Consider the following 7,500-nt stretch of genomic DNA (forward strand, 5'->3'; position numbering starts at 1 on the left):
TTCCGTCTCAGACATTCGTTAAAGGTCATCAATGATAACACTGTATTTGGAAGACGACAAAAAAAGTGACAGGTTTTGGAAGAGAAGTAAGACCTTTGTTGGAAGCATTACGAACTCGTTGCAGCGAGTTGCCAAGACCATCGAAGGTCAGTATTGATGAAAGCATGATTCCTTTCGGGTAGAATCAGTATCAGGCAACATGTCTGGCAAGCCTTTCCCAGACGGGTTAAAAATGTTTGTCCTAGCTTACCTCCAAGTGGAATGGTACTCGATTTTGAATTTTCAAACTAAAGAAGCATTGCTATCCATTGAAAAGCTGAATGTTAAACCTGACAGAACCCTCACAACTGGTGGAAAGCAACAGTAAGGTTTGTGCGCAGTGTGGATGCTGGCACAAGTATCTTTTGATAGATTTTTTACAAGCTCAAACTTATTGTGTGATCTGTATGACAGAGGCCTTCGAGAACCAGGAGGCACAATTAAGAAAAACATGGTACCTAAAGAGGCTAAGCAAAGATTAAAGACTGAGGCAACCTTGCGCAAAGGGGGCAGAGGGCATCCGATTACCAAGAATCGAAATGATAACAAGGTGGCTGTGACTGTGGTATGACAAAAAAGTTGGTACTAATGGCTTCCAATGAGTTCTCTATTAGACGAAGATATGTACCAGCAGGTGGTCTAAGGCTACCAATACCCATGTTGGTGTAAGAGGCCCCGTGTAGGCTGAGAACAACAGTGCCATAGAGTGTGGATGTTCAAGACCAAATAGTCAGCTATTACAGAAGCCCCAATCGCACTAAGAAGTGGACTGTTAGGGTGGTGTGCATGTACTTGATGTTGTAACTGCCAACTGTTGGCTGGAATACAGAAAGGATATGGAGTCAAAACCCAAACAATATCTAGACTTCAAATTAATCTTGGCAGACCAGTTAATGTCAGGTGATTTCTTTGACCATGCCACTGATCAGAGTATTTCTGATGCAAAGTCTCTTCAGTAGACTGTATTGATTCAGAGACTGAGGCCTCCTCCGAGCAGCTAAACAGGGCTTGACTCCTCTGCCAAACAAGGGCTGAAAGAAAGAAAAGGTGCATCTCATCTCCCAATAGTCATTGATGGTAAGAACTCTTTCCACCAGATGTCGCAGAGAAGGATGTAAGAATAGAACACGAACATTGTGCTCTCAGTGTAATGTATTTCTCTGCAACTTCCTGCAAAGAGAAACTGCTTCCCTTGAGTTTCATGTATAAGTGATATATTTGCTCTCTGTTTTTTAAGTATGGCATATGTTCCTCATCAAAACAATTATTTTACTTAGGATTATTCTATAGAAGCTGATATTTTTCTTTAGTCTTGAACCAGAGAATAATCTCATGAAAGATTTATTTTCCTATAGAGGTGCTGCAATTTATTCTAGTCTTGAACTAAAGAGTAGGCTTACTATTTTTACTCATAATTCAATGATTCTATTTTTTATATACATTTTCAAGAAAGATACATTTTTTTCTAATTAATTAAGTATTTTTCTACTATTTTTATGGAAGAATTTCTTGTTTGCCTTAATGAAGAATTGCAGGTATACAGTAACTGAAAATAAAATATTTTCTTTACATTTACAGAAAGAAAATGTATTTATTTTTTTACAAATTATATACGTTCTTCTGCTATCTTACAAGTATTGTTCTTTAATTGCTGTAATTATGCACATTGCAGGTACGCAATCATTGAAAATAAAATGTTTTGTTTCATATTGATGTATTTATTTATCCTTTTGGGAAAATGTTACTAGTAAAGGTGTAAATAAGCATAAATGGAAGGTTTTCAACTCTAGGAATCCCAGGTGTCATCACAGCAACAAGTGCCACCTGGGCACCCTATGGCACAAAATGAATTATTGGGTATCTGGATGAGTTATATGATGGATAAAGGTCATAGGATATCGTTTTGGTGTTATTCCCTCCAGCAGTTTTCTCTCGGGTCTCAATGGGATATATATATATATATATATATATATATATATATATATATATATATATATATATATATATATATATATATATATATATATATATATATATATATATATATATATATATATATATACATATATATACATATATACACACACACACATTTATCTATTCATTTTTATACTTATATATATATATATATATATATATATATATATATATATATATATATATATATATATATTTATATTTATCTATTTTATACTTATATGTATATGTATGTATATATATATATATATATATATATATATATATATATATATATATATATATATATACTTTATATATATATATATATGTATATATATGTATATATATGTATATATATATATATATATATATATATATATATATATATATATATATATATATATATATATATACGTATTTATATGTATATCTATATATACATATATATATGTATATATACACATATATATACATATAAATATAGATATATATATATATATATATATATATATATATATATATGTGTGTGTGTGTGTGTGTGTGTGTGTGTGTGTGTGTGTGTGTGTGTGTGTGTGTGTGTGTGTGTGTGTGTGTGTGTACAAACACACACACACAAACACACACATATATCACTGCACTGACCAGTGCCCCGGGGACCCATAACCCAAACCTCCTTCCCCCTGAAATTCACCCAACCAACTCAAATGAACTCACATCCACTCCCAAACAATAGCAAAAACCTGCGGAAAGTCAGATCCAAGAACTTCCATCTGAAGCCGGGTCCAGTGCAGAGACACGTTTATGCCAATTAGCGGGTTTTGAGGGTTCTAGAAAAAAAGGTTCCAGACTAGGTAGGACCATGAAACTCAATGCTCAAGAGTTGCAAGTTCTATTGGAATCGGCCCGAGAGAAGCCGAGATACAAGGGGGTCAAGCCCGACCGTTATTGTGACGTACACACATACATACATACATATAGAGGTACGACAAATTTAGAAACAAAATATCTCGAGAATGGAAATAGATAGAGAGATGGTTGACCACTCGTTCGAAAGCTTATATAAAGCTGCATGTTTTCTTGGGGTGGGTGACTTCTGAACATTTTGGCAACACGCCAAAATTTAATTTTTATCCGTTCGTCGCCTCTACAGCTGTTCAGGTGTGAGTTGGTTGATTGAGTTGTGGTGGTAGGATGGGTGTGGGGTGTAGGTGGGTCGGAGAGGGGGCGGTAAAGTTTATTCTTATTATTTGTTTGGGGGTATGCCTCTGGGCATGTTAGTTATGATCATTATTATCATTATCTTTACTATTATTATCATTGTTATTTTTTTACAATGTAAAATATTCCCCATCATGTAGAGATCTTTCTGTCTCTTTCTCTTTCTCCCTCTCTCTTTAGCTCTTTCTCTCTTTCTCTCTCTCTCTCTCTCTCTCTCTCTCTCTCTCTCTCTTTCATTCTCTCTCTCTCTCTCTCTCTCTCTCTCTCTCTCTCTTTCATTCTCTCTCTCTCTCTCTCTGCCAGTCTCTCACCCTCTTTCTATGTCTGTATTTCTTTTTCTCTCCAACATGTGAAATGACCCTGATGATAGGGAATATTTCTCATCATTGGGTCGGAATTGTTTAATCATTATTATTATTATTATTATTATTACTATTATTATCATTATTATCATTACCATTATTACTAATATTATTATTATTATTACTATTATTATTGTTCTTGTTCTTATTTTTGTTGTTATTGTTGTTATTATCAGCTCTCTTATTATTATTATTAATGCTATTATTATTACTACTATTATTATCATTACTATTAGCATGCTCAGGGGCGAGCCCCCCTCCTCCAACGCCCCTTAAACGGCCCACTAATCCCACACCCCCGATCCCACCACAACTCAATCAATCACATCACGCCCGAATCAATATAGTCCTGAAGCTGCAGAGGCAACAGATAGAGAGGGAGAGGGAGAGAGTGAGCGAGAGAAAGAGAGATAGAGAGAGAGGGAGAAAGAGAGAGAGCGGGAGGGAGGAGAAAGAGAGAGTTCACACACACACACACACACACACACACACACACACACACACACACGCGCGCGCGCGCGCGCGCGCGCACAACACAGCACTTGCAAACTGATCCAGAGCTCCCCCATAAAAACGTTCTACATTAACTGCAGTGCAACTATAGTGACTGTTCCAATTTGCAATTTGTGTGGCAATAGCATAAATGACGAAAACGTTTCTCTCTCTCTCTCTCTCTGTTTTAATATGGATTATTATTGTTATCATTATTACTGTGTTCAATCATGTAGTGTGCACTTGTTAAAATTCTTTGAGTAGTTTCATGTCAACCACCTACCCGTCCTTCTTTTGAACATAATTTATCAAAATTTTCAGTAAAAGTAATTGTGTACGACACCTGCCTTCAAATAGATGACTGAGACTCTACGACCGATGACAGACAGCTCGTACTTACAAAGCAGGACTAAAGAAGCTCGACCACGAATTCTACTAGAATGAACAAATCATACTAATATGAGAAAAACACTGGCTCACTGATGATTATCATTATTACCTATGATCCAGTCTCTGAGTCTGTCTTTGTAAAAAAAATCATACTACTGTGATTTTTTTTTTATACTAGTATAGTTTGTGGTCGAGCTTCTGCCATAACATATACTCCTATGGTAGGAAGGACACTTTCCCTCTGGCTGCAGTGCCTGGAGTGCAATCCACTAGTTATCCACTACCATCATCAGTGTCTTAAATTTGCAGTTGGTCAGAACAATTAGATTAGATACAGTTTTTAGTGTTTTGTAGGCCATAGTCAAAAAAAAAAAAAAATGTAGCAGTCCAGCAGGGATGGTGTAAATAACATCCTAGGGTCACGGCTAGGCTGATTGTGTAGTAAAAACCGCTCAGTTAGAAGCGTGAGTGGTCATCCCTTCCTTTACCCATATATTTTCAGCCACTGTTAAGCATACTTTACAGTTCACAGCCCTGATTACAGAATAACAAATAGACTGGTAATTGCACAGACCTCTTGTCACCCTGCATGGTTTTGTCTGCATGTCTCTTTGTCAACGTAGTGAGTAGTAGTGAGTTGGGTGAGATTTAACAATGGGCTGATAGAGAGATAATTGGAAAGATAGTAAAACAAAGAGAGTGAGAGAGAAAGGGATACATTACGATTTATGAAAGAAGGTGGCAAATTGCATGCTTTCTCTCCCATTATTTTTCTCATGTTTTTTTCTGTTTCCAGCCAATCCCTTAATTTTAAGCTGATTTGAAATGGTACTGAGAGGTATTTGATTAAAATCAAGAAATTAGGAAACTTGTGTGTGTAAGTGGCACACCCTGGCTACACTGAAGGGGAGTGTGCCCATGACAAAGCATTGAATGTAGGGAGAAAGAAGGAAAGAGAGAGAGAGAGAGAGAGAGAGAGAGAGAGAGAGAGAGAGAGAGAGAGACAGAGACAGAGAAAGAGAGAGGAAGAGAGAGAGAGAGAGAGAGAGAGATAGAGAGAGAGAGAGAGAGAGAGAGAGAGAGAGAGAGAGAGAGAGAGAGAGAGAGAGAGAGAGAGAGAGAGAGAGAGAGAGAGAGAGAGAGAGAGAAAGCAGCCGATCGAAAAAGGCAGATCTATATTGTCTTTGTCTTTCCAAACAAAAACAAAAAATAAGAATTTATAAAATAGTGTTGATGGAAGAATGGTATGGCTCTAACTGCAGAACTCGGTCCTAATTAACAGGACTGGGCTTTGTCCGAAGTAAGTAAGTCTCGGATCGAGTCCCAGATTCATACGTCTGACTCAGTGTCGACCTTGTTCATTATTGAATGAGTTAAAATTTTCCTGAACTGAACCATGGCACGCCCCGTGGACCACATTACCCTTACACACATGATGGGTCCCCGGGCAAACCAAATAATATCATAGAAAAAAAAGAAAAAAGAAAAAACAATAAAGAAAAAAGAAAAACAAGAAAAAGAAAAAGAAAAGAAGAAAAATACACACACACACACACACACATATATGTATATATGTATATATATATATATATATATATATATATATATATATATATATATATATATATATATATATATATATATATACATTCCTTCTTAAAATTTCACGCTTGGCTGGACACCAAAAGCCATGGCCCGACGTGTCTCAAACATGAACCAACAAGATAAACCGGTATTTGCAAACATGTACCAGTATAGGCAACTTAACACAAACATCTACTTCAGCCTCATTTTACAGAGGCTCGTTGTTAGTTCTGAGTATTAAATGTTCTTGTGTTAAAACATTACCGCAAGAAAACGTCTGATCTTACATTTCACGTCTACTTGTACGAAACGTTACTCTTTCGTGTTGTCTTTTCGCACGTGTACATCTTATATATAGTTATATTCTTACGTGTATAAGAAATGGATGGCTGGATGAATGGGTGGATGAGAGATAGATAGATAGATGGAGAGAGAGAGAGAGAGAGAGAGAGAGAGAGAGAGAGAGAGAGAGAGAGAGAGAGAGAGAGAGAGAGAGAGAGAGAGAGAGAGAGAGAGAGAGAGACTAGGGACTGAGAAAAGCAGATGAATAGACAGATGGATGGATTTATGGATGAATAGATTTACAATAAATAAAGGAATAGAGAGGAAGAGAAAGAGGAGGAGGGAGAGAGATATAGATAGATAGTTATATAAACAGAAAATTAGACAGACAGGCAGAGCTTGTTCGGAGGTGAAAACGAGAGAAAGAGAGAACTAGAGAGAAAGATAGAAAAAAATGAAAAATTAAGAAACAACATAAAGACAAACCAAAAAGAGATATAAGAAAATAGCCAAAACAAAATAAGAAAAAGAAAAAGATAAAAAAGCAAAACAACAAGAGACAAACAAACGCATGGGAAATTTCAGGCCAAGCCAACAAGACCTGTCATGCACCTATTGTCATGACATGAATAATACCCGGTTTATCATGCACTGCTTATTCTCCCACGGGTAATGCCTTTGTTCTGATGCCGCTCACGGGAAGGAGCATTAAGGGGAAATTCAATTAGAACCTGTGAACCTATCAATTTAAGCCTTTTTTTTTTTTTTTTGCTTTTGTTTTCCTTTTCTTTTCTTTTTTTCTTTTATTATCTCTATTTTTCTCTTTTCTATTTTTGTTTTTGTTTTTAGTTTTATTTATTTATTTATTTTTGAGGGTTAAGGAAAGAGCTTCTGTTTTTTCTTTCTTTCTTTCTTTCTTTTCTTTGATAGGGGAGTGGAGGAAAGAAGAGAATATTGGTGCTTATGTGTATATCTTTATTTATCTATTTTATGCAACTGTTGAAGTGAAGGAAAAAAAAAACAAGTACCAAGATTTTTTTTTCCTAATGTTTATTTTTTAAAGAAGATAAGAAAAGAAGATACTACAAATGCCATTGTTTTTTTTATCTTCACTGTAATAATGAGAAATAAATGGTATCATATAATGAGGACGACGAAGGGATAATACACATCA

Source organism: Penaeus vannamei, chromosome 20, assembly GCF_042767895.1.
Source record: "Penaeus vannamei isolate JL-2024 chromosome 20, ASM4276789v1, whole genome shotgun sequence".
Lineage (NCBI taxonomy): Eukaryota > Metazoa > Arthropoda > Malacostraca > Decapoda > Penaeidae > Penaeus > Penaeus vannamei.